The 27,702-nt window shown below is 40.7% G+C and overlaps 1 protein-coding gene across 1 annotated transcript in view; it reads left to right on the top strand.

Annotated features, from left to right (window-relative positions):
- The first annotated feature begins 4,822 nt into the window (after window positions 1–4,822).
- The window catches only part of IL15 (interleukin 15), an 82,945-nt gene continuing 60,065 nt past the window's right edge, over window positions 4,823–27,702 (top strand). Inside the window, exon 1 of the mRNA XM_044268021.1 lies at window positions 4,823–4,875. The gene's annotated coding sequence lies outside the window, so the exon portion shown is untranslated. The remainder of the gene's footprint in view (window positions 4,876–27,702) is intronic.

Raw genomic sequence — 27,702 nt, 5'->3', positions numbered from 1 at the left:
GTAACCCAGGATTTCGGGTGTGGGGTCTTCTCCCCATGCACTCTTCCCTAGTGTGTTTAACCTGGTGTCTAGTCTCTTTTCTTTTGCTTCTCATTGTGAGGTTTAGATTGATTTAATAAATCATGTTGTTTATCTTAATTTGGTCTGTAAGTGTTTTCACTTTGATTCTTCCAAGATGCTAACTGGAGGCCGGCATTTTATCACGGTCATTTCTCATACAATAATACCTATAATAACAAAACTAATGGTATTTTAAAAGATGATTATGAGCCTTCTATTGGCATAGTTGATATTTGTCAGAGTGTTTCTGAAAATTGATTTTGATGGATGTTTTGAAGGCAGTTTAGTTAAAAACGCAATAAAAAGTGACCACAGAATTAAGTTATATAAATTATCAAATTATTTCATGATACTCGCAAAGAACTATTATGTAAATTTATACACATAACATATATACATATATATTATGAATGTATATGTGCATTTGTATATATGTGTTTATATATGTATACATACCCACATATCTACATGTAACTCTATGAATTCTCAGATTTTGATTCTAGCAAGAATTTAAAACTGTGAAAAGAGTGAAATTATTTCTTACCAAAATAGATTCAACAAACTTTTATTCAGGGCCTATTTGCCAGCCACAGAATCAAAATCAAAAGTGATGTCAGTTTAATTAATTAATTAATTGATTGATTATTTTGTCAGATATGTTAACATGCACCTATCATTGCTATTGGCTTTGGTTCACATCTTTTTGTTAAGGTGGTTACATGTTGTAAAAAATGCATAAATTTAAGTTATAGAGCTAATTCAAGAAAATGTGTATTTTCCATATGAATTTTCCACCTATCCATGATGAAAAGTAAAATCCCTTTCTTACAGTTACTCATTGAAATAAATGCCATCACAAGTCATATTGTGTATATTTATGATACACTTTCACTATAAATCTAAGTAAGGTAAGTAAAGTTCTTTGCAGTAGATTTTGATTAGTTAGTTCATCCTTCAAATTTCACTCAGTACCATATTGTCAGCACATGAAATGATCTCTTGTTTCTACTTAACCACCCCTCCCCACAATTGCTAACTACACAAACATTAAGGATTCTATAGACCCTTAAATACGTTAAGAATTCAGTATGTTATGATTTAACTGTTTATAATTCCCCTGCAGCTTCAAAGTAGGTGTCCTTTCTCCTCCTTTGCCTTGGGTACATCTGATGCTTCAGCTGAAACCAAGTCACGTGTCTCTACCAGAAGCCAGCTGCTAGCTTGGCTGCACCCAATCTGCAGCAGAGCTCCACTAGCCTTTGGCCAGTGACTTTATTCAAATACCGATTTGTAATGGGGCTGCAACACCCATAGTGGTTTCATTACAGAAATACAATGAGGTCAGGAAGCAGAAATTCATGGAGCTGATGAATTTCCTTCCTAGCAGTGGCTAAAGTTCCTCTAGAACAAACAAAATGGGACTGAGAGACACCACCTGGAAGTCAATGGCTTTTTTCCTCAAGAACGGTTCCCTCAGGAACCCTTTGTTTTACACGCAGCGGAGGGTAGCTGTCCATTCAGAGGTGGCAGAGGGTAGGCATGTATACTTAAGATCACTGAAATTCAAATCCTTGCTGGGCATGTCAATTGCATGGGAACTTAGACAAGTTGTGTAATTTCTCTGGGCTTTAGTTTCTCCATCTGTAAAATGGAGATAGTTCATAACTGATAGCACTGCTGTAAGAATTGAATACTTGAGAGCTAACATTTGTGTGGAGCAGGCACCCAGGAACACAAAAGGAACTCTGAGAATATTAGCTAGTATTGCTGCACCTCTGACAAAGCAAAAATATAAGAACTTCTTGAAAACTTCAGTAATCCTTAATAAAAAGAGTGTTCCCCCTCTATTATCAATATCAAGATCACAAAAAAAAACAAAAACAAAAACAAACAAAAAAACCCCACACACAAAACACGAAAAAACACCAAACAACAACAACAACAAAAACAACGAACCCCCAAAAAACGAAAACCAGAGATGGGGGGCATCCTTGAGCTAAAGCTGTATTTCAGGCATGTTTTAATCAAAACGGAAACTCGAGGGGTCTTGGGCCAAGTTTTTTAAAGAGCAGAAAGTCAACTTAGTTCTTGGCCTGTGGTTTGTTCTTAGGATCATAGATAAGGTCACAGTCATGGACTTTGAACATTAAATCAGATGAGCCAACTTTTAACTTCTTCCCCGTTGTCTCAAAAGCTATTAGGAAATATGTATTAGTAAATTCTTTTAAAGACAACTGCCCAATTGGCAACCATTATCTTTGGAATGAAAAATTAGATATTAAACATTTATTGAACTATGATTTTATTATTAATTCTTCAGATTCAAAGAGTGGTTATTATAGTCCCTTCTGTGAGGTTTGGTTAATTTTTACATCTTTCTACATTATAATTTTATGAGTTATCTTACAGTGGTTTCAAAATATTTCATCAATCTTCATCCTTGTTTTTAATTTATACAGTGGAATTTACTTGTTCATTGGTGTGAGTAATTTTCAATATCTTGCCAAACACCCTGTGGCAACTGAAAATACAAGTTGCTTATATGAGACTTCTCTGTTTGAGAGCGGTGCAACAAAAACAAATTATCCTGAAAATCCAGCATCATTAAATTGTAGGCACTTGTATAACTAATTCAAAAATACTTTATTTTCTGTAATTAAGAAAACAAATTTGACCTACATCTTGGGGAGGCAAATAGGGCAAAGCATATCTTATGGTTAGAATAATTTTCATTTTCACTGTATTGTTAATTTTTTAAAAATCTCCCCAACTTAACCAAATGCCATTCAGCCCATCTTGTTGCAGAACTCACATATATTAGAAGCTGGATCAATATTTATAGACCAATTTTATTATTCTTATGTGTTCAGATTATACTTTAAAACTCAGGTTTATGAAGAAAATTCCCATTGGTTTCCCAGAGTGTTGTGAGGACTTCTCCAGTAGCTCATGGTGATCAAATGTTCAAAGCGCGATGTCAGATGCTGATGCTATTCAGATCCATGGGCAGCTGGAGCCCCTGGGCTAAGAGCAGAGAGCAGCTTTCTCTAGTGCTCTTGGGCAGCCTAAGCACAACAGGGTCTGAGAGGTGATGATGCATCCTCTGGCAACAATGATATCAGGCTCTGCTGGTTGAGGCTAGGTGTAGCCAATAAGGTGTCTTACTGTCTGGACATCTATTTCGGCTACCAGCTTCACAGCACACAGCATCCATAAGGATACTGAAGGAGGTATGGGAGGAGTTCACTTTGCAGGAGTCCAAGATGCTCTTCCACAGTTCAGGTTGATAGGACATAAATTCTCTTCTCCATCCCTGATCTGTAAATTCACCTGTAGGCATACTTCCTCCTCCTGTGGCTACTATCTTTGCAACAGAATCCAATCTGGCTGCACGCCTGCTCTCACAATGAATGCCCATTCTGCAAATCAGAGCTTCAACATATCGCTGTGAAAAAGTCAGATTAGATTTGAGATCATTGGCATTATTACAAGAAAATTCAACATAACATTGTCTTGGACAGAAAAGGATTGTTTAATTTCTTTAAATATAATTTCCAACTATGGTAAATTTTTGAATTGTTGTAAAAAATGGTTTTTAAATTTTTATATATCACCTTTTTTGTTGATGTGACTAACTAGAGATCAACTTTTTCATAAAAATATGAAATTATTTTACGTGGAATTTTATGCATAATTGATACTTAAATGATTTATAATATTTTTCTTTTTTTAAAATAGGTAATTGTAAAGAAAAGGTAGTTAAATGTTTACTAAGCTCCAAGGAACCGTATCGGTTTTTCTGTGACATAACTGGAAAATTTGGGGACGACCTTCCATTAGGGATTAGCTGATTTCATTAGCTGATTCACATGTTTCCAAAACTGGGCATGAGGACTTTTCTGTGACTGTGTGTGGCATGAGGATCACTGAGCTTCAAAGAACTTAGTCCCTTCTTTCAATTGTGAAATACCCTAATACATTTTCACAGCGTCCCATTTAATGGGGTCATGCACCGTGTTTACAGTCCAGTGTGCCCTACAGTGGGAAAGTGATCCACAGGCAGGCTCATGTCTGCCAGTTCACCTCCGTGCTCACAACTGCCTTGGACAAAGTAGTCATCCACCTGTCTCATTCCGTCCTCTCCCGCAAGACTTCAGCTGAGCCTGTCTTCTTCCAGCCTGCGCTGCGGGGTGAGAGAATGGTCTGGAGCAGCCGCCCAGCCCAGCTCGATCCTACTACACATTTTTCCCTTGCCTCTGGGCCAGCTGGGTGCTCAACCACGCGCCCAGGTCTCCGGGCTTCTCCGGGGAAGCCTCCCGCCCTAAACCAGGCTGGGTAGGGGCGGGGGCCGGGGGTGGTCTCCGAGACTTCTCGCGCTTTCCCTGGAGGTGCCAGGAAAGATAAAGGCACAGGCCGAAGCCGCGGTCTGGCGTTCCTGCGAGGCGGGGCCGGCGCTCCCTGACCTCCTCCTCCCTCCAAGTTCTGCGCCCCCGGATTTGGCAGCGGCAGAAACCTGCGGAGCGTCCCAGCCAAGAGGGCGGGGACTGGACACCTGGGGCAATCTTTCAGGGTCTGCTGCCACATCCCCCTCCCCCAGCCGCCGCTGGGGAAGTTTGTCTTGCCCTCTGCTCCTTGCTCTTCTCTCTTTCACTTTTCTTTTCGCTGAGGGTTGGGACTCCCTGGGTTCAGGGCGCCCAGGGGGAACCCCCGCGGACTCGCAGTCGAAGCCCGTCGCCCGGCTGAGAGAGCTTGGTGGCAGCGCCCGCCCGCCGCGCCGCTTGCCGCCCCCAGCCCTGCAGCCCGGACTCGATGGAGGTAGAGTTCTGCTTCTCGGCTCTGGGAGGGGAGGTGGTGGTGGTTGAAAAGGCGATGGAATTTTCCCCGAAAGCCTACGCCTCGGGCCTCTCCCAGCTCCGGGCCGACCCACCCGTTTCCCGCCACCAGCTGCGGGTTGCGCCGCCCCGCCCTCTCACGCGGAACACTTGACCGCGACTTCGGGTTTTCCGCTGCACTACCGAGAGCGGTTTTCCCCCTTCTGACCCTTTATTGCCCCCGTGCTCGCCGTCCGCCGCTTCCAGAGGTGCGCAGCTTGCTCGTCGGCTGGCGGGTCCCGCGCCGCTCCTCCGTGCGCTCCGGTCTTTCGGTGTTGCAGGCAGCGGAGACGCGGGAGGCAGCGTCCCGCGCCGGGCTCTCCCCTGCGCCGGGCTCTCCCCTGCGCCGGGCTCTCCCCTGCGCCGGGTTCTCCCCTGCGCCGACTTTGCCAGCTGGTGACCCGCGGAGAGCGAGGGACGTGCGTCTGGCTGCCCCCGCGGAGAAGACGCGGTCTGGCAGCGCCGAGCGCTGAGTTCTGCACCTAACCGACCTCAGAGAGTTCAAGAAAGGTACTGCAGCTCCTCGCTTCTTCCCTGTGCCCTCCCAAACTCCCTCTCGGTCGGAGCAAAGGTGTGTAGGACTCTGCACGTCTGTCGCTACCTTTGTTTGCAAAATCGAGTCACCCTTCCCTTTTTTGGATGAGGACCCTTGTCCTCCTAGGGAAAGGAACTTGCAGAAATGGCTATTGCTGGGCAGTCAGGCCTGGGTTTGGATTCTTAGTTCCAACCCTGTACAAGCCACTCATCTCTTAGAAAAGCAGTATTAGAAACTTGGAAGAGATGCAGGAGAACTTAGTTGCAATAAAATCCTTATCCAAGGTGGATTTAAATGAAAATCCAGTTAATTTTTTCCCAGTGTTATTGAGATTGCATTTTGGGGACATATACAATTTATTTTAATTTATGTAATGCTGTGCGTTTAAGATTTTGAGAGCTTCAGCTTAGCCATAGTGCTAGATTATTCCTAAACAATGTGTACGAACAGATTCTGAAACAGGGTGAGTTATAAGTTTCAAAACTGGAAGCAAAGTTGTTGTCGCTAGCTGTTTTTCCATTGTGTTTTTTAAAGCTACTTTCTAAAGTTATTATAGGGGTGATGACATCTATTTGTAACTGATAGGCATCCTTATCTTGTCAGTGTGCCTAAGGAGGTTTTGCTGACTTGACGGAATGAACAGATTAGCTCTGGATGGTTGTGGTGTCCCAGAGGGGATGGCTGTGAGGTGGGCTGTTCTACTGAAAGCATCAAGGTGCAATAATTGATTCAATTTAACAACTCCTGTTTGTTTTGTTGAAAAGCCGTGTGGCGGAGGAAGGAGGTACAAAAAGAACATAAAGATATGTAAAGGAGGGGCTGAAGAGAAAAAAGTAAGAGCCTTCTTAGCTTTAAAAAGTGACAAAGAATTTAAAATTTTATGAAATCAAGTTAAGTCTCAGAAAGTTCTAAAGGTTTGTTACGATTGTGTTTTAAGGTCACATTCTTTCATTTCTCAATGAGTTTTCTCCTCAGAGTTTTAGTCATACTCAGAATGGTCTTTCCTGCAGGGTCATTGGCTCTGTGACAGAGTGACACAGAGGAGTTAGGTTGGTCACTGGTCCTGAAGCTCAGTAGGCAGTGTTCCCATACTTTGCTTTTTAATTTATTATTAATCTATTTATTTATTTTTATTAAGTAAGCTCTACACCATGTGGGGCTCGAAGTCACTTCCCCAAGATCAAGAGTCACATGCTCTACTGACTGAAACAGCCAGATGTCCCTTCCCATACTTTGGATTCACTATTCTCTGACAGTCTGGCATGGGAACTCCAGAAAACTGTAGTCCTGAAATTTGGAATTTTACTGCAGATTTTGGTGGACTTAAGGAAAATGATTTGATGTTTTCTGTTTTCACTGGTGAGATTCATATATAAATGTCGGCCGCTCTCTTGCAAGACATACTAGTTGTTAATGAAATACATATTTATCAACATCTTTGAAGGAGAGAGAAAATCAGTGATTTAAAGTTTATTGAAATAGAGTTTGATAATTAAAGGATCTTAAACCCCAGGAGGTTCTCCATCTCGGGTTTGCTGGCTCTGAGCAGATTTCAGGAATTCTATGACTGAAGCCCTGAAATGTTAGTGTAAGTGGATTTTTCTTAGGAAAATATCCACAACTCTAATTAGGTTTTTAAGTGGGCCTCAAACCCCAGCTAGTTTTTAAAACATTTTAAAATTTAGAAAACTGTCCTTTTCTTCATTTTATCTCTTAGAGCTTCCTGTTAAGTGTGTTCATTAGGTAGCTATTCTTTTTTTTTTTTTAATTTTTATTTATTTATTTTATTTATTTGACAGACAGAGAAAGATCACAAGTAGGCAGAGAGGCAGGCAGAGAGAGAGGGGGAAGCAGGCTCCCCGCTGAGCAGAGAGCCCTATGCAGCACTCAGTCCCAGGACCCTGAGATCATGACCTGAGCAGAAGGCAGAGGCTTAACCCACTGAGCCACCCAGGCGCCCCAGGTAGCTATTCTTTTGAAGGTTGGTTAATGATAATACAGAGAGTTCCGTCTTTCTGCCAGCAACTTGAATTATGGGAAATATATTATTATTTCCCATAAGGGAAATACAATTCATATTATAGCTAATACTTGTTGAGGTCTTATTATGTACTGGACATTGTTCCAAGTATGTATTTTTAAAAATCATCATAATAAAGTTATGTGGTGGTAGGAACTATATTATAGTGCTGAGAAAACTGGAGCACAGGGTAACTGAGTACCATTCCCAAAGTTACAGAGCTAATTAAGTGGTAGAACTGAGGATTTAACCCACACAGATTTAAGGTCACAGGTATTTATGAAGAATGATATTTCCATATAAGTATTTCCCACAGTTTGGCAGTGACAACTAACCACGACTTCATTTTGACCCCATGTTATAAAGATAGAATGTTGGTTTTTAAGTAATACTGCTTATATGGCACTTGCATGATTGACATCAAGCATTAATTATATATTTAAAGATTAGCTTTATGATCAACTGATATTCATGCAAGTGTCTATATGTGTTTGGCTCCTTGGAGAGGCTTCTGTCATGGTTCCTGAATGAAAACATTAATTTGCATCAGCTTTTGCTGATAGAACCTGATGTAAGTACATGGGGATTGATCTGGGTACTGAATTTATCCATCTATCTATCCATTCATCCATCCAAGTCGAAAGCTGGGGTTCCTGGAGAGATCAGAACAGAAGCCTTTTCCATTATATCACAACCAAGGTGGTGTCGTCAAGTATTTGAGAAGATTTTTCAGAGGCTTTATGGTATGAGGGTTGGCAAGATGCCACCTGCTTTCCTTAGTTCAATATTAGCTCTTTGGTTTACTTCCACAGTGGTTGTAGATTGCTACATCAGGCTGTTGAGATTGAACAATGCTTAAGTGCTTGCTTCTATCCCATTGGAATGGACTGAGTGGAAAAATTCCATAGGGGAGTTGAAAGAACCTCTGTGGTTTTAGCTAGTACTGCAGATACTCACTACTAGCTATATAGTGGTGAATTTGACTAATTATTATTAATTATATATGTATTATTTTGCTTTATCTTTTTTTTTTCCCCCCAAGTTCCTCAGTACTGGAATCAGATTTAGGAAATAAGAAGCTCTTTGGTCTCATTTCAGTTCAGCAGTGTTATTCATGCTCATTTTATATCCGGAGGCAGGGTGTTTTATCCCACTGTGACTCTAATAGTATCTTGCGGGTCATTTTTTGGAAGGACTTAAGTATACATGTATATGTATATGTATGTGCATATGCATACATATGTGTGTATGTGTATACAAAATAGGTATTTTTATATAGACTATATAAAAATGGATTAAAAAAGTCTGAATGCCTATTCCGTCATCATGTTCTAATAATGCATAGTTGCTGCTTCTCCTGATGCTAAGATTTTTCCAAGTGCTAACAGAATGTGGAAGGGATCCGGAGAGTGACAAAATATTTTGTTAAATAAGGGAATTGAAACTGAAAATGATCCTACAAGAAGAAAATATAATGGTTGTAAGGTTGGTTGTTGGGGGGGAGTTCTACTTATCACAATGACACAGGGAAGAAGCCCTGTGACACATTCAATAATCCCTTGTATCATTTCATTCTCACTGGGCATTTTGCTCATATGCCTTCTAATAGAAATTTGAGAAATGAAATACCCCTTGGGCACTCTTAGCTCTGACCTCTAAAATTTTCAATTATTCTTCAATTGAACATTTTATAGTTCGAAATTTTACAATATATTTTTCCAACTTCTGTGCTCCTCTTACTCCTCAGCAACAAAAAGTATATACATTTAAATTTAATTTTTAAAATAGTTTTGTTAAAAATTATTTCTTATGCTATTTTAAATATTAGTACACAGGTAACCAAAGTAATTCATTAACTTTTGATAAGTAATTATGAGGCATAAAAGTAAACTATAGTGGAAATTTGTATCCTAAATGTAGGTATGGGTAATGTGGATATCAGTGCTTTCCTGAAAGAACGTTTCTCTAATATCAGTTTTTCAAATTGACCCTTTATTAGGCACTTTGGGGAGGCAAGGCATATAGTAAGATTGTGAATGGGAGAGAGATGTGCCTTTCTTTGGTAAAACGGGTGAAGGGTAATTATAAAAAGGGAAGTGGGAAAGGAGAACTTGCCAGAAAATGCTCACTGTTGGCACATTTCAAGCATATCACTTGTGAAAAAGGGTTCCTATGGAAATAGAGGATCTGGAAATTGGTTTTTTTAGAACTCTTCTATATCCATACAGAGCTCAGGAAGCAGTGGCGTTCCCTGGGGATGCCTGGTGTTTACTTTGAAGATCTCTGATCTGGTTCAGCCTATTGCCTGCCCCCTAAGGCTGGTTTGTAGATTGACATGGCTCACTGTGCTTAAAGCAGAGACTGTGTGTGTGTGTGTGTGTGTGTGTGTAGGGGAGGGAGGGGTAAAGGACTGGCTTTCCACTGAAAGCAGGGGAGGGGATGGGGGGGGATGTGGGGGGGTGGGTTGTGGGGGTGGAGAATAGCTTCTAGCCAGGCTTGGGGACTTGGATAGCCTTCCCAGCCTGGGCTCCCCTTCCATGCTAGTCCCAGTCACACTGCTCTGTGCTCTAGACACTAGACACACTTGCTGTCCCTGCTCACTCCTTGTCATCCTTCCTGCGTACTGCTGAAGCATCCAACCTCCATAACTTTTGCTGCCCCCTTCTGCCCAGGTAAAATTATTTTCTCCTTATATGAATTTATTTGGTGCTATGCTAGTTTTTGTCTCTGTAAATTCATCTTATATGTGTGTGTCTCCAGTCACATTTTGAATAAAGACTGTGTGAGCCCATCCAAGGGTTGGTCACATGGTTGATTTGTACTGACTTCGATGAGAGGACATTCAACATTTCGACAACTAAGTGGACTTCCAGGAAAACAGGAAATGTAATAGACCAAAAACAATGGTGGACTGCTATCATTAAAACAGTATTTGGAGAAAGTCAGTCTGGGGTAGGATTTATTGAAGAAAAAGCAAATTGGAGAGAAGAAAACCAGCCAGAAATCCATTGCAATCCTACAGACGATGCATTCTCATTCCTGTTATCTGCTCAAGGACAGAGCTCTAGTAATTCGTTCTTTCTGTCATCAATTTTTGTCTCTCTTTAATGGGTCTTTGCCATCACTGTAATTTCTCCCATAAACAACAACAACAAAAAAAAAACAGCTCTCTTTGGCCTCATGTTTCTCCCCAGCCACCACCTGCTTTTTTGGTCTCCCTTTTACAGGAAAATACTTTCTGTCTCCAGTTTCTCTCTTCTCATTGTCTCTTGAACCGGGCAGGTTGTCTTCCCCACTGCTCCACTAGATCTGTTCTTGTCAGAAGTACCAAGCCCCGCCATCTTAGATCCAGCGGTTAGGGCTTGACTCTCTTCCAGTCCTCTCTTCAGCAGAGCTGTTTCTCATTGTTTTTCATTTGGCTTCCAGACAGTCCCCCACCTCTCCTGCTTGTCTTTCTGCCTCACGATCACTCATTTTGTTCTCTTCCCAGTTCTGTTTCCCTAACCTCTAAACAGAGGAGTCAGTGGGGTCAGTCCTTTCTCTGTGTAACTCACTCCCTTGGTGATCTCATCCAGCCTCGTGGCTGTTAATGGCTTCCTAGAGTAGTGATTTCTGTATCCAGTCACGACCCCGTACCCCAGACTCCTAGGTACAACAGTCTAGTTAGTAATTCTGAGGACACGTCTAGGACTCACTGGATTCCTGGCTTAACCTCCAAACTGCTTCTTCCACTGTTTCCCTCCTCTAGCTTGGTGGAAGTTCCATTCTTGGAGCTGCATACATGATCACTTAGTCCATCTCAGAGGTGTCCTTACTTCTCTTTTTTTCATACCCCATATTTTAATCTGCCACCAAGTCGTTCAGCTGCCCCTGCAGAGTATATCCCACATCTGACTTCTCGCCAGCTTCACAGCTGCCACCTGGACCTAAGCCACTCTTGTCATGCCTCACGGTATTACTGCAAAATTGGTCTCCCTGCTGCTGTACTTGCTCCTCCCCCCTGCCTGTTCTCAATGGGACACAGCAGCCAGAAAGCTTCTGTTACTTGCCCTGCCTGCATTAAACAAACTCACAAAACAAACAAGCAAACCCTCAAAACAAACTATCAGAAACACCTAGAAACCACTGGCTTAGCAAACAGTAATTTGTTATTTATCATGATTCTGCAGTTTGCACCACATTCAGCTCCTTAGCTCTTACAAGGCCGCTGAGGAGGAAACATTCTGGAAGGTTTCTTCATTCCTACCTCTGGCACCTCATCTGGGCTGGCTGGAAGGTGAAGCACCCCCCATCCCCCGCCTTTAATCTTTCTTTTCCACAAGAAATAGCGCTTGTCAGCAACTGAAGAGGCCAGTTCCTGCTCTGAGTTGGATCTAAGGACCTTTTGTGTTCTTCCTTTTGCTTACCTGGTGGTGAGGTTGTTTTTCTGTTTTTTTGTTTGTTTGTTTGTTTTAAGTACATGTTTCTTATAAATCTTGAGGGCTTCCTATAAATTTTATTGAGGTTCACTCTAGTCGAGAAAGATGTACCCAGAAGACACTTAAAATATTCTCCTCTTTATTTTGGCTACAAGTCAGAATGCTGTAGGAGAAACCCTTACAGTTTTTTGAAGCATTTTTGTCCCGCTGACTGGGTCTAGGAGGCACTGCCTTCACGTAAGGTCTTAATGAGGCATCTTCCAGCCACGCACTTGATTTGATCTTTAACCTCAGAGCACATTGTAAGAATAGCCCTTGGATTTGAACTTTGTCCTAAGACTGCTTCTTTCTTTGAGAATTTTTTGCTATTGGGAGAGGCGAGAATGACAAAAAGTTTTCTTTCTAAGCTGGCAAGTATTGGGTTGAACAATTTCCTCTAAATTCCACTTGAACACTTTAGTTCATCTTTCTCTTCCTGTAATGAATCCTGGGCAGCTAAGTGAAGCCAGCTATCATGCTCAGAAATCTTCTTAGCCAGATCCACAAGTTCATTAGATATATTTTCTTCCATATTGTTGCCAGATATTTGGCCGCTATGTAATGTGAGTTGCCCTCTCTCCAGCCTTCAGTAAGAAGTGTATTATTGCCTTTCTAACTTCAACTAGAAAGAGTAGCCTTGTTGCTCTTCATGAGGTGTCTACCAAGCACCTGGTCTCATTATCAATTTTAATATCCGTTTCTAATTGCTATGTGATAAACTTCTCCAAAATTTCATGGTGTGAAACGAGAACTGTTTTATTTGTTCAAGATTTGGAGGCTAGAAATTTGGACAGGACATGGCGACAATGACTTGTTTGCATTCCACAATGTCTGTGGTCTCAGCTGACTCCAGTGGTCCAAGGACTGTCTGAGAAAGTTCAAGGTATTGGGTCAGGCTGCTGGGTGGGTTCTTTCATTCTCTTCCATTTGGCCTTTCCACATGGCTAGATTGGGTTTTCTCATACTGCGATGGTCTCAGGGTTGTCAGACTTCTTATATAATATTCAGCGTCCATAAAAGAGGAAGTGGGAGCTGGAAATCCTCTTAAGGCCTGGGTATAGAATTCCCAGACTTTACATGTGTTTCATTCTTTTGGGAAGAGCAAGTTAGAAAGCCATCTCAAATTCAGGGGGAGAGGGCATGGACCAGACCTATGCTGGGTAGCTTGTCATGCTTGTTCACTGAGGGAGGGAAGGTGCCAATGATGGCAGCCATGTTTGGAGATGATCAGCCGTACATTGTCATCCTAAAACAGTAATTCGGTCATGCTCCTCCTCTATTCAGAACCCTTCTTTGCCTTCTCATCTCACTTCTTAAAAGCCAAATTCCATTATAATGGTCAGTAAGGCTCTAAGTGATTTTTATGTTATGTTACCTACTATTCTTCCTTTAGCTCATTGTTTCAGTCACACTGACAAACTTGCCCCTCGCCACACATTCTTCTCTGTTCTTATCTAAGGGTCCTTGAACTTGCTGTTCCCCTACTTAGACTGCTCTTCTCTCGGATATAGCCTACTCCCTTACTTCATAGGCTTGGTTCAATATCCCCTTTGCGGTGAGGTTTTCCCTAACCCGTGTAATTTTTACTGGACTTGCATCAGCACTGTGTTTAAACTCTCCTCCATACGCCTATAACTATCTGACACACTGCTAGGTTTATAGTACCCTATCCAAACCTCTTAGGGTCAGATAGGTTTGGAGTTCAGATTTTTTTCAGTTTTTGGGAAGGTAACCATTACGGACTGAATTGTGTGTCTCTTCCCATCCTACCCTAAAGCCCACATGCAAGAGAGGCTTACTCTTCTAGAAACTTTCAAATATGCAATACATTATTAACTGTACATTACATTCCCATGGCTTACTTATTTTATAACTGGAAGTTTGTACCTTTTGGCTCCTTCTACCCATTTCACCCACTCCTCAACACTTCCTCCAGAAACCACCCATCTGTTTTCTGTATCCATGAGGTGTTTGTTTGTTTGTTTTAAATTTTTTTTAATATACCAGTCTTTAAAGAGTCACTTACTCTGTGAAGTTCTCAAGGCAGATCCCCTGCTTTACCTCCTCTTAAGCCCCCCAGGAAATATTGACTACATTTCTCCTTCATTCTATCCCTTCCTGGTGGATACCTCTCTAATAGTATCTCCGGTATTTCATTATATTGACTTGTGTTCCTATATTGACTCTCCTCTTGAGTGAATGACAAAAGTGGTACCAAGGAAGACAAGAATTGTGATGATGGAGTTAGAAAGGCTGGAGTTTGGGAAACACCTCATCCTTTTCTGCCTAGCACCTTGCCTGGCACATAATAGATGTTTAATAATGTTATTTTTGTTGTCAATAATCTGTCACACATTGATGAGGGGTCAAGTCATAAAAGGTTTTGAGATAAGGAGTTTGACTACATTTGACTGGAAATAAATCATCAGTGATCATATGACTGTTGGAAAAGCATTCCCAGCAAAGGGAAAAAACATGCCCCAGCATTGGAAAACCAATCCCAGCATATTGTCAGGGTCAGGAAGGGAAACAGAATTTCCTGAGGATCTAATTTGGGCCAGGCTCCTGATAGAATCCTTATATTAGTTTTTAGGAGGATGCATATGAGCTCTTTAGATTAGCATGAACCTGTTAGAACTAAAAAAAAGGGGGGGGTGGTGTTTAATATTTTGTGCCAGTTGTTATTGAGTGGATAATTTTATAAATTGCAAAAAAAAAAAAAACCTTCAATAAACAAAAGGAAATAGAAAAAGCCCCACACTCTATTTTCTAAATTTCATTGAATAGAAATCTTTTCATTTTTCAAATTCTATTTGCCAAGTATTTTGAAAAAAATTATTTCAGAATACAAAAAAGATGAAAAGAAATTTATAAAAATAGGAGTACTGTTAATATTTAATTTATTTAGTGCTCCTTCTCCTGAGAATCCAAGGAAATACATAGTCATAAGAACTTTATTAGGTCACTTTAAAACTTGCAGTAATCCCAGATGTCAGATTTTTTTTTTAAAAGATTTTGTTTATTTGACAGGGAGAGATCACAAGTAGGCAGAGAGGCAGGCAGAGAGAGAGAGAGAGAGAGAGAGAGAGAAGCAGGCTCCCTGCTGAGCAGAGAGCCCAATGCGGGACTCGATCTCAGGACCCTGAGATCACGACCTGAGCCGAAGGCAGCGGCTTAACCCACTGAGCCACCCAGGCGCCCCCCAGATGTCAGATTTTTAAGAGTCTGTATTTTATATCATTAGACTTTATCCCTGGACTCTTCTCATTGTTTTGTGAAGGACCTCTAAAACTTGAGACCTATGGTTTTATGATGGCTGATTTAAATTTGATATTGAGGCATCTCTCTTCTAAATATTGACCTTTCTTAATTCAAGACAAATTACTCTTAGCCTCTGCAGTTTGTAAAGTATTGGTTCCCAGGCTATGGTTTTGAATCAAGTAGGCTTACAGTGGACCAGAAACCTTCCTAAAAATAGCAAATATTTACTGAGCACTTTTTCAGTGCATGGCTCTTTGCCAAGTGCTCTGAGGGGTAAAAAACCGAACCAAACATAATTCCTTTCATCAAATCGTTATCTACTGGAACAATTAATATTGGCAACCAGTATACTTCTACAGAACAGCTGTCCATTCTCTAAACATGCTGTGCTTTCTGTCCTGGCGAAGGATGTGGGCATGCATGTCCCTCCTTGGGAATGCATTATTGTATCCCAACATTTTTTCCTCTACCCTTCCTTCTGACTCACCCACCTGGTCCAGAGGTTTCACTTTCATATTATTTTCTTAGGGAGATTTTCCTAAACTTCTACTATGGGATTAGGTATCCCTTGTTCTTTTATTTTATTTTATTTGAATTCAGTTAATTAACAGAGAGTATATTGTTAGTTGCAGAGGTAGAGTTCAGTGATTCATTAGTTGCGTAGTAACGCCCAGTGCTTATTACATCACACACCCTCTAGTAAGTGAAAGTGAAACCTCTGGACCTGGTGGGTGCGTCAGAAGAAAGGGTAGAGGAAAAAATATTTGATGCAATAACACATATTTAGTAAATACTTCAATAGTTAACATCTATGGTTGGCCACGTGCCAAGCATTTCAACTTGTGGAATCCTCATAAACTCCTTGAGGTGCTTTTCTTAACTACTTTTCAGGTGATGTACTAAGACGTACCAAGACCTTGTGCCCAGGGTCCACAGATAAGTCTCTCTCCAAAGCCTATATGCTTCAGCTAGCATGTGCTATCACACTGGAAAAACGAAGTAGCAGCATAAAGATTAAAAGGGAGGAGGTAGAATTATCATTATTGATAAGTGAAAGCCATGAAAATGAACAAACTATGAAAATGAGTAAGTTCAGCAAGACAGCCAGACAGAGTAACAAAAAGTCAGTAGCATTTTAAAATACTAAATAAAATATTAGCTAACGTAACAATAAAATGCACGGCACACCTGCCCCCACCAGGAAGACATTTATCATAATCAAATGGGATTTACTTGAGGATTGCATGGATAGTCCAATATTAGAAAATCTGTCAGTATAATGCTAATGGATGCATGCAGAGGAAGTTATTATCAAGCATTTGGATAAAGGCTTCATAAGATTAAATGGGATCTTCCAAATGTGGGAATGAATGAATGATATCTGCTAAATAATCTTGAGTAAATGTCATTCCTTAAGAGTTTTATTTATTTATTTGAGAGAGAGAATGCGAGTGAGAGGTTAAGACATAGCATGAGCAGGGGAGAGGGGCAGAAGGAGAAGCAGACTCCCCACTGAGCAACGAGCCCGCTATGGGGCTCCATCCCAGGACCCTGGGATCACGACCTGAGCCAGATGCTTAACCCACTGAGCCACCTAGGTGCCCCTAGTAATGTCATTCTTAGTAAAGAACTTTAAAAAGCATTTCCTTCAGTTTTGGAGAATGCTGAGGATGTCAATATCTGCACAACTTTTTTTTTTAAAGATTTATTTATTTGACAGAGAGAGAAAGAGATCACACGTAGGCAGAGAGGCAGGCAGAGAGAGAGGGATGCAGACTCCCCACTGAGCAGAGAGCCCCATGTGGGGCTCGATCCCAGGACCCTGAGATCACGGACTGAGCTGAAGGCAGAGGCTTAACCCACTGAGCCACCCAGGTGCCCCTCTGCACAACTATTTAACAGAATACTGAAAACAAAGATAATAGTTGCTCATTTTCCTGAGTACTTACTATGTGTCAAGCAGTCCTTTTTAAGTTTTGCTTATTTAAACAACTGTAAACATTAAATTCTTTTTTTATCTTTGCTTCCTGTATCTTTTTGCTTTCTCCAAAAATTACTTCAAATGGGCCATAAACGGTGAATTTTTCTGATGTTTTATATGCCTGTGAATATATTAACTTTGCCTTCGCATGTAAATACTGGTTTACCCAGGTATTTAATTCTAGGTCCAAGGTTAGTTTTTCTTCAGCATTGTGGAGACTCTGCTCCATTATCTTGCATCTGTTGTTGCTTTCAAGAAGCGTGACGTCATTCTGACCTTTGTCTGCTTTCACTTTAATGAATGTGGTTGAAGTTTCTCTTTGGCTTGAATTTGTTTTAACATTCCAATGTAGTTAGCATACAGTGTTATATTGGTTTCAGGTGTCCAGTACAGTGATTCACCAGTTCTATAAATTACTCAGTGCTCATTATGATAAGTGTACTCTTAATCTCCTTTTATTTACCCATCTCTGTTCTCTATAGTTAAGAATCTGGTTTTTTTTCTATTTTTCCTTTGTTTATTTGTTTTGTTTCTTAAATTCTGTGTATGCATGAGATCATATGGTATTTGTCTTTCTTTGACTGATATATTTCACTTAGCATTATACTCTCTAGCTCCATCCATATTATTGTAAATGACAAGATTTCATTCATTTTTGTGGCTGAGTAATATTCCATTATAGATCTATACCACGTTTTCTTTATCCAGTCATCTGTCAGTGGACACTGGGTTGCTTCCGTAATTTGGCTATTGTAAATAATGTTTCAATAAACATTAAGGGTGCATCTGTCTTTTCAAATTAGTATTTTCGTATTGGAATCACTGGATCATATGGTAATTGTAGTTTTAGTTTTTTGAGGAGGCCCCATACTGTTTTCCACAGTGGCTATACCAGTTTGCATTCCCACCAACAGTGCACTAGGGTTCCTTTTTCTCCACATCCTTGCCAACACTTGCTGTTTCTGGTGTTTTTGATTGTAGCCATTTGGACAGGTGCGAGTTGATACCTCACTGTGATTTTGATTTGCATCTCCCTGATGATCAGTGATGTTGAGCATCTTTTCATGTGTCTGTTGGCCATTTGTGTGTTTTCTTTGGAGGGCTTGAATCTTTTTGGATGCCACTAAAATATGCCTGGCTGTGAGTGGGATGTGTTTTTAATTTATTTTCTTTTCTACTCTTAATCTTTATTTTGAGGTCTTATATTTAACATTTAGGAAAAATCTTTATTATTATCTTTTCACTAATTGTCTTATTTTCTTTTCAGATGGCAAGTGGACAGAGTTGCAATTCCTACTTTCATTTTCCATCTATATTTCATTCTTCCTCTGTTTTTCCCCATCTAATTTTTAGTTCCTAATGCTTTGCAGGATATTGCCTAATCTAACAGTCTGGTTCATTCTGCCACTTTCCAACAGTATTCATTTCTGACATTCAGTCTATCTACTTAACTCTTTACTTTGATCACTTGTGGGTTTTTAAAAAAATATATTTATTATACCCAGTTATTTCTTCATATTTATTGCTCCTGATTCATATTTCCAAACTCCTTCTTATGTTCTACCAAGTATTTTTTAGTTTTTTTCGATTGTTATCTTATTGGTTCCATTTGGTTTTTCCCATCTGGCCTACATTTTTATTCAATTTTGTCTCTCTCCAATAGAGACCCCACTATATATCCTTCCCTGTAAACTTCCCTTTCTTAAATTGAGATCATCATTGGCCAGCATTATCAGCCAAGAGACAAAACCCTTGACTCTAGCTTATGTCCCCCAACTGTGTGGAGGTGAGGTTCCCTTCAGGTTGAAGAGCCCATACTGTTGAACAACTGCATGACTCTCCCACAAGTCTATTACCATCTTCTCCACAGATATTTTCCAGTCCCTTGTTCTGGGTACCCCTTCTGTCTTGTAGCAGTGATGGGAAGAACAATTAGTTGGATCCAGGATATGGGCTTATGCAATCGTGTGGCCAATTTTCCAGGTTCTGAATGCCCTGCAATCCAGGCCAACCAGAAAGTAACAGTCAAGGTTAACAGGTGTAGTGAAACAAACATCTACTCACCCTACTTTTTCAGGGAAAAATAAGGGAGGAAGCAGGGTACAGCAGCTAGAACCTTCCTCCTCATCTCCTCCTCTGCTTTTGGCCCTAGGCTGCCTGACTCTGGTCTGGCTGAACTGAGATACAATTTCCTCTTGCCCAAGGGAGTTTTTACAGTTTTGCCATTAGCTCCTGAACATGGATTAACATTCCACACAAACTGTCTTATTTCTCTAGAATCTGTAGGACAGATTTCCAAAGAAAAAGGGAGTTGGTCTTACCGGTTCTTTATTTAATTTGGAACTGCCTGGGATTTTAATTATTTTTCCTTCTCCCAAGTGATTCATCCAAGAAACAGTAGATATGTAAATACATGATGATATTTACCATTATTATCATCAAGCCACATTGGACAAAGATCTCAAAGATCCCAAGGTAAATGCAAGAGTGTTGTGGCTTAGCCACAAGGTAAAGGGGTTTACGAAATTTCTCTTTCCCATCCTCCAAGGTCAAGAGGTGACTGTTAAAATGGCAGTGGCTTAGGATGACACACAGTTGTTATGGGTGACATGTTTACTTTAGTTGTTCTGATCCAGAAAGTAGCCCTCTGGAAGTAAGTAGAAGAGTAAATTGCACAATCATAGCATTTTGCTGATGGTGCCAGTGCTGGGACAGGATAGTTAGATCTAAGGTATAAAATTAAAACAATTCAAATTCTGCTAATACGGCCCTTTAGTTATGATCAGTACATATCAGATTGTAAGCCCCGAGCATTTTATAATCCTTGATTTTAGGGATAAGTAGACCTGTTTTGAAGTTGAAACTAATATGGATAGGCAGCATGAGGCACAACACATGCCTTGTAGTCCTTGTGAGCTGATTCGACTACTGGTGAAGATTTAAACTGGGAATCCAAGACGACACATGGTAAACCCCAGTTTTACCTCTTGGTGTAAAACTGGAAAATGCATTTAGTTTCTCTGTACTTTCTTTCTCTTCTGGAAAATTAAGATGATTAGAACAGAGGAATTCCCTCAGGTGTCAAATCTGGTGGCACTGATGATTAATAGAAGGTGGATGGATTTGACCATATGCTGATAAGCCACCTGTGACCTTAATACATGTACGTAGACACTGAGAAGGACTTTGGACACCTTCCAGTCTGGTTTCTTTATTTGTAAAGATAAACTGAGGTTAGGAGACACAGTACCTTGCTAAGGTCATGTGACTGTCTAAAGACAGAATCAGCGCTTGGTGCTCTAGGCTTTCAATCCATTCTGTGCTTCTGATAAGATTAGGGAGGCCCGGGATTTTATCAAGGAGCCTATAGGCTCCATGTTGCATAAACCATAGTTTTGGAAATTGCAAAGTTTTAGTGGTGAATAGTCTGTAAAGACGGTAGTCTGCATGGCATCTGGTAAAAGAAAAGATAGTGAACGCCACTGCTGTTGTTTACACAAGTCCAAAGAGAGAAATTCTGTGTCTATGGAAATGAATGTCTGTGGTCGCAGCACGGGGTAGTGACACATTTAAAGGGAGTTGCCTGGAGGGCTGTGCTCTGTAACTGAATGGAGGTTATCTTCTGTGTTGTTTTCTATCCCAGATGATATATTCTACAAGACCTTTTGGTTTCATTTGCTTCCATTCCATGTTTGTCAAAAATCTTCTCATTAATAATTTAGTCGTTTAAGTTAATAGGACAGCCTCTTACGTAGGGATGGGATGGCTCTGGTGCAGAAAGCAGTCACCTTGTCTATCTCTCCGTCAGCCCCCTCAGGGGGAACAAAACAAAACAAACAAACAAACAAAACCCCAAAAATCCTTCAAAAGAAATGTGACATTTTAGTCTACAAAAATGCAGACATTTGGGGGTATTCTGTACAAATTCACCCAAGAGAAAGGGTCAGACTTTTAAACACTGTTAACAAATGTGTAATCTCATAGAAGGAATGGGGCACACTACGTGTTTGATGTTACCCATTTTTCTTTGCACACAAGCTGAGGAGCATGAAAAACGAAAAGGCAAAGTTTAGAAAGCAGAGAAAAATGAAAAGCAGAGGTTAGGAAGAATAAAGGAATGACAATCTATTCATAGACCTAGTTTTGGCAACTACTCCTTAAATAGGAATATTTCATGAGACCAGGGGAGATAAAGAACTACAACATCTGATGAAATGTCCTAAATCTGGGGGCAGGCATTCTGTGAGCCGTGTCCCAGGTGACTGCACGCAGCCCAGGCAGAGAGAAAAGACCAGCAGTGCTGTCAGAGATAGAGAAGTTCTGCATCCTGTCCAGGGAAAAGAAGGCCAACAGCCACATGCACCACCATACAACTCAGGAGTCCAAGCGCTCTGCCCATTGCAAGCACATTTTATGAATACAGACAGTGCCTCTTAGCGTTTTTTTTTTTTTTTTCTCCCCAAAGATCTTAAATTTATTTATTTGAGAGTGAGCGAGTGAGAGAGAGCACAGTCAGGGCCAGGGGCAGAGGGAGAAGCAGATTCCCTGCTGAGCAGAGAGCCTGATGTGGGGCTCCATCCCTGGACTCCTGGACTCCAGAATCCTGGCCTGAACCGCTTAACTGACTGAGCCACCCAGGCGCCCCGCCCATACCACTATTACAAGCACTCCCGCTTTGCTGTGGAGACTTGAGACGTTCAGGTTACTCTTCAGGAAGGATCCTGCAAGTAATGCTTTAGAAACCAGCCGTTTGGGCCTACTACAGCAAATCTGTGGCCACTGTGTTGATTCAGGGACCTGGTGTACAGAATTAATCACCTGATGCATCTCGTAACGTGCTGGGTATTTGGAATGGGAGATACCAGAGGCCTAATCAGCTGGGAAAAATAAAACATTAGAGGAGCGACAGCCAGCTCTGGTTGAGACTGTCTGGAATCAGGGCGCTGAGGGATTATGGGGCCTCGAGTGCCTCCGTATTTAATCTAAAAGATCTACTCTGCCTTAGACTTCTTTACTTAATTGTGTTATTTCTGAGGATTGCGGTAATCTTACCCCTCTCTGCTTCTGTAAGGGATTGGTGAGAAGCCCTAGAAACGCTGGAATCCAGTTATTTGCCAGCAGGAGACGTGCTGTATAATTAAGCAGTCATTTCCCTGGTAAGTTATTATCAGCAGGTAATAAGAAGTGTGCGTCATTATAAATTGTCATACAGCATCTCATGCTGCAGGAGATAAGGTAACGTCTTCTGTGACAACACAGAGTGATCACATGGTGTCATTACGGCCGTCATAAATCACAGCGTCCACTTTAATAGTTAAACAGTTATCTACAGAGGCAGTACTGGAAAATTGGTTACTAATAACTGCCTGATTTTTGATGAAGAATAATTTTTATGTAGGTCTTTTTATATAAATACCCGAGGAATCTGAAAGAAGAGCAATCATCTAAAACACACACGTGAACACTTTTGTTTGTTTTGTTTTGTTTTGTTTTTGGCTCATTGATCTTTTAACTACAGATGCTGGAAGGGTCAGAAAGTCACCAAAATAGCTTCCCACTTTCGAGTTTGTTTGTTTGTTTGTTTATATTATGTTGTGTTAGTCACCATACAGTACATCATTAGTTTTTGATGTGGTATTCCGTGATTCATCGAAGAAGGGCCAGATGCACCCCAATGTTCATATCAGCAAAGTCCATAATATCCAGCCCATGGAAGAAGCCAAGATGCCCTTCAACAGACAAATGGGTAAAGAAGATGTGGGTCATATACACAATGGAGTATTACTTAGCCATCAGAAAGGATGAATACCCAACTTTTGTATCAAAATGGATGGGACTGGAGGAGATTATGCTGAGTGAAATAAGTCAAACAGAGAAAGACAGTTATCATATTTTCTGAGTTTAAAGTTCTATATATTTAATATCCTATCCTATTCTATCAAGATTACTGTACAGTTGCACTAAAGAGGCCAAAACTGGCTACTAGTAAATTCAGGTCTATGTGGCTTTCTGTTGTTGGAAACCACAAGGTAGCAAGGAAATGGCTTGCCCTCTGGGGTAAAAGGAAAATACTTCTTGATTTTTGAAGGGCAAAAACTAGGAGGCTTTTCTCTCTTTTTCCTTTCCCTGGGTATTGTTCCTTGGCCATTCTTTTCCACTTCTCTCTCTTCTCTCATCATGATTTATGTTCTTCAGAATTTAATTCACATTTACCAGCTATAAAATCCTCACCTTGACTGACCAGTTGCATCTTCCCCTTCAGTTTAGCTGGTAGTAGACTTCGCTCTTTACATGGCAAAGTATGACAGATGTCTTCTTGGTGAGAATTTTAAAATCATATCCAACTAGACTATTGCATTCCAAAGTATGAAAATATTTGTTTCCAGGATCTGACCCAATATAGAGCTTGCACCAGAATGCAAATTCACCACACAACCCAACTTTTTTTTTTTCCCACAAGGCCCTCCTGAGGAATTCATGTACGCTTTATTCACTATAGACAGGTACTTCAATAACACTGAGGTAAGGATGTTAATGGCCACTTTTTCTGTGGGACCTTTGGGAAGGGTAGAACAGCCTCACTGTGAGGGTTATGATGCCTGGTTCATGCTGAGGTGTCACATTCATGATGGTGATAATCACAGAGAGGTAACATTTTCGAGTGCTCACTGTGTGTCGGGGCCTGTTCTATGTATGAACATGAGTGTTCACGAGTGAACTTGATCCTTAAATGACCTGGTGAGGGGAGGCACTATGAAACTGAGGCGCAGGGAGATTGGTTAATCTCCATTAAACCTTATTGTTAGTTGTAGTGACTAAGTTGGAATTCAATCCGGATAGGACTGAAACCAAAGTCTGTCATATCTGAGTGCTGTCCAAAAGAAGTTTCTGCAGTGGTGAGAATGTTCTCCATCTGCCATGTCCAATAAAGTAACCACAAACCATATGTGGCATTTGAGCCCTTGAAATGTGGCTAGCTCAACTGAGGAAGTGAATTTTTAAATTAATTTAATTTTAATTGATTTACATTTATAGTTAAATAGCCCCATATGGCTAGTGGCGACTGTAGTGGACAGCATAGCTCCAGATAATTTTTAGATGACTATAGGCTAATAACAGAACAACCAAACCAGGAAAATACATTAAAAGAATTTGCTAGTCTTCCTTCATTTCTAGAGTTTCCCTAGATCCTACATTAAAAAAATATTTTTTGTTGTTTAATATTAAAAGAGAAGGAAAGGAAAGAAGGGCTACTTGAAATCTGTTGCCATATGGAAGCAGTAGGATTCAATTAAACAACACATTATTGACTGCCTCCTCTGGTTCAGGCAATCTGCAAAGCTTTGGGCATTATGAAAAAACGAATAGGAAGACATAGTTCCTGTCTTCAAGGAGCTCATAATCTAAGGAACCTTGTAGAGATGTTATACATTTTTCTTCCAGAGTCTCTTCATGTATAATTAAAGAATTTAAATATCTTCTATTTTATGGTGTTTCACTTTTAATTTTTAATATTCTAATGTTTTCAAAAGGTAATGTATTCCCATGGTTTAAAATTCAGAGGGGATTGAGCTGCTTTTAATTCCCTTTTATGGAAGCAACCACTGTTATCATTTCCTAGTTCATACCTTTATAAATATTTTGAGCACGTACAAGGAAACATAAACATATGTTCAGTCCTTTCTAAAAAAAATATAGGCACTATTGAGTAACCTTGCTTCTTGCACTTAAAAATCTGTATCTTGGATACTTTTTCATACTGTGTGCATAATATTCCATTCTGTGGCTCTGCTGTGATTTGTTTAAGCAGTCCTCTGTGGAGATTTAAGTTCTTTCCAATCTTTTGCTATTATAGGACACACAGATATGAGGAAATTTAGCAATTATATTCTAACGTGAGCCAGAGTGAATTGCATTCATGTTCCCCAGAGTATATTCCACAAACAGTCTCAGAAGGTATTCAACACAAAAAGAAGGTTCTCTGTCTAAATAACTTTCTGTAACTTCTGGGGATTCATTGGGGATTCATAGCCTGCCTTGTTAAATTAAAATAAATCCTGCAATAATCTACATCAGTGGAGACCATGTGTTTCCCAGGGCTGGATTTTCTGAGGTACTAGAAGAGACTGTTTTTGTAGGTTGAGATCCCTGGGAAGCCAACTGTGATCTAGAAATGCACATGCAGGAGGCCTGCTGGGGCGTGTTCTCCGGAAGTATACGAACTAGAAGGAAGCCATGATGGAAGTAAGGGAGTCAGAGGGGGCTGGTGAAGAGGGACCCAGTTGTCAGCAGAGACCTCAGCCAGTGGGTCCATGTCCCTTGGAGAGTGAGTGCTCTGCAGCCCAGGTGGAGTTTCAGGGATGTTCCAACTCCCAACGAAGGAGGCCAAGCCCCCACACAGAGATGTTGTGATCTTGTGCTAGATAGCTCCCTTCCACTGGGGGCATTTCTGGGGAGAGACCCCGCTCTGAACTGTTAGTTGGGGCAGTGAGTGCAGTGAGTGCCTCTGTGTTCACCACAGCTCTGAATAGCACCTTCACACCTAAATGGGAATGCGTATGGATTCCTTCATAGCCTTACTGTTCAGAGCAAGTCACTTGATGTCTTCATCAAGAACTTTCTCTATGATAGATGGATGCCCAGCCAGAAGTTCTTGGGAGTATCTAACATTCTTTGTTTCTAATTCCATTTTAGTATGTACTAATTAAATTGCGGGGGAATGAGATAAATTTTCCCAAACATACGTTTGGCCACACAGGGTCCTATGACCTGATTAGGTCAACCGTAATCTGGTATTACTGCTATGCATTCATGGGGAAGGCACATTGTTACAGTGTTTTTAAGAGGGTATCACTTAACCTGGGGCAGATTCTCGGGGCAAAATGGCAGGAGAGCTGAGTTAGAGATTTGTTTGTTTTCTTAGTGTTTGTGTTGCCTCTTCTTGGGTATTTCCTGAAGGAACTAATCTGCAGTCTCCCTGGGCTAGGAAATCTGAGTCCACATTGCTAACAGGTGAAGGATTAAACTGTCCTGAATCTACCCAGCTTTAAACCACAGTCTTAGGTGCTCTTACTTAGGTTCCCTTTTGAAGTTCACGGATAAACAGGAAACCTACAAGCCATAGCCATGTCTCCGGGGCATTCTATTTGAAAATTGATGGGTCTGAATGCTTGTTCTGTGCCTTTTAGTGTGTCTGCTAATTTCAATCTCATGCCATATGCAGAATTCATCAGTTGTCCTGGCTGTCAAGGTATTTTGCTTCCTGATGGGAGAGGAAAAAGTATCCCAGGAATGCACCTCTTTGTGTGTGCCTGACAGAGTTGATGGAGCTTCATAGAGAGGATGGAAAAATACCCAGGAAAAATCTCAAAGAAGTTATTAGGAGGTGATAAAGGAGCCCAGTGAAGTGGGAGGTAAAACCACGATTAAGGGCTGGCTGTTAAATGAATATGATGCACAAGTGGAGACAAAAAAGAAAAACAAACAAACAAACAAAAACAAACACTAAGATTGATGGCTGTGTCCAAGACCAACTTTGAAATTGATCATTTTTTCTCAAAAACATTGATCTTGCCATCAACACAAAGCTTAATAAGAATTCTTGTTATTCTTGATATTGTATAATAGTAATGCCTTAAGTGATAGATTATTTAAAAGGGGGATTTGAAAGGGAATAAACTAGAAAAGATATTGTTAGAGGACGAAAAATGATGAAATGATGAAAATAGGAATTTGCCTTAAACAGATCCCAAACAAATTAATCTTTTCTGACCAGTCATTGACTCTTTCCTTCTCCTCCTAACAGTTGGTATCTTTCATAAAAGGGAATTAAAAGCAGCTCAATCCCCTCTGAATTTATGCTAACTCTGAAATGTTTCTGGAACCACGTCCTTCATAAGCCATTTGCAATGATTCATTTGCAGAGTGTCAGGTCCTAGAGCATGCTGGCTGCTTCTAATGATTTAACTGTGGAGTCCATTTAAAATCCCAGTCTCATCTTCATATGTTCCTCCAGTTCATGTTAGACCTGTGGGATTAGTAGGGGGAAGAAGGCGTGGTTCACGTTTTCATACCTTCTATCTTCCTTCTGATTTTCACTGATGGAAATTGGGACCCATAGGGGACGTAGGGCAAAAGGGCAAGATCTCTTCTGATAGGAGGTCATTCTCTGTTGGTTGTTGTTTCTCTTCCTGGCTAATAGTAACTCACCATTGATACTTTCTGGTGGGGAGGATTCTAGAGTTGGGCATTTCCTTGGGACTTGTGTGAGTTCTTCCTCACACGTATAGTGGTCTCTACACTGGCACTCTGTGTGTGTTTAGTCTTAACCTCTTCCTGTCCTCTCAGCTCTCTCCACTAGTGGGACAGCCCACCAGGTAAGTCCCTAATGGGACTTACCCATCAGATAAGTAAGGGGACTTACCTGAGTCGCCTTGCTAAGAGGCCAGCTTTGATCCACAGCTTTGCTGAATCAAACACTGGAAATAAAATTTGATGCTTTTCTCCATTATAGTTTT

This window comes from Neovison vison, chromosome 11 (genome assembly GCF_020171115.1).
Source record: "Neovison vison isolate M4711 chromosome 11, ASM_NN_V1, whole genome shotgun sequence".
Taxonomy (NCBI): Eukaryota; Metazoa; Chordata; class Mammalia; order Carnivora; family Mustelidae; genus Neogale; species Neogale vison.
This window is presented reverse-complemented; position numbering and strand designations above follow the sequence as displayed.